Consider the following 768-nt stretch of genomic DNA (forward strand, 5'->3'; position numbering starts at 1 on the left):
TTTACTAATAAACATCTCTTATGTGCCTGTGTATTGATGTGTCTCTGCTGTACGGAGGGAAAAAGGTTCTGGAGAGTTCAGGAAACGGTCGAGACACAAACATGAAGGATCAATCTGGTCTCATCATACGGAGGAATATTGGATTGTCTGAGGCATTGTGATGCTGAGGCCGCACTTGACTCTTGTACATAACTCCAGGCTCCTTTTCCAGTGAGTGGCACAATGTCTCCGGGCTCGAGTGGCCCTTAATCAGGAGAAGGATTGTTTATAGGTTCCTGCAGATCAATCTGGAATGAGGTTGTTATGTGGAGACAAGTGCGGCCCAGTGTCAGAATCCGGACATCTGTGTGCTCACATACGTATTGGTATTCTAAGGAGTCAATACTTTTAATTACAGCTAAATTAGTGCTGACTATCTTATTTATCTCTCATAGTTATCCATCCTGTATCTGTCTATCTATCTATCTATCTATCTCCGATCTATCTATCTATCTATCTATCTATCTATCTATCTATCTATCTATCTATCTATCTATCTATCTATCTATCTATCGGTCCGCAGTCCATGTTGTTCTATGGTTTGTTACCTTTGTTATCCAGGAGGAGACACAGTATAACTAAGAGACAGTGATTGATAACTTTTTATTACTCAGTAACTTTTTGATTCAAGCCCAGTGTTGAGTGAATGCAATGCAGCGATCAGATCTGATTAGTGCTGAATGAAACATGAAGCTTTTCTATGGGAATCCTTGTTTTCTGTTACATAAG

The sequence above is a fragment of the Dendropsophus ebraccatus genome, chromosome 10, assembly GCF_027789765.1.
Source record: "Dendropsophus ebraccatus isolate aDenEbr1 chromosome 10, aDenEbr1.pat, whole genome shotgun sequence".
In the NCBI taxonomy this organism is placed as follows: Eukaryota; Metazoa; Chordata; class Amphibia; order Anura; family Hylidae; genus Dendropsophus; species Dendropsophus ebraccatus.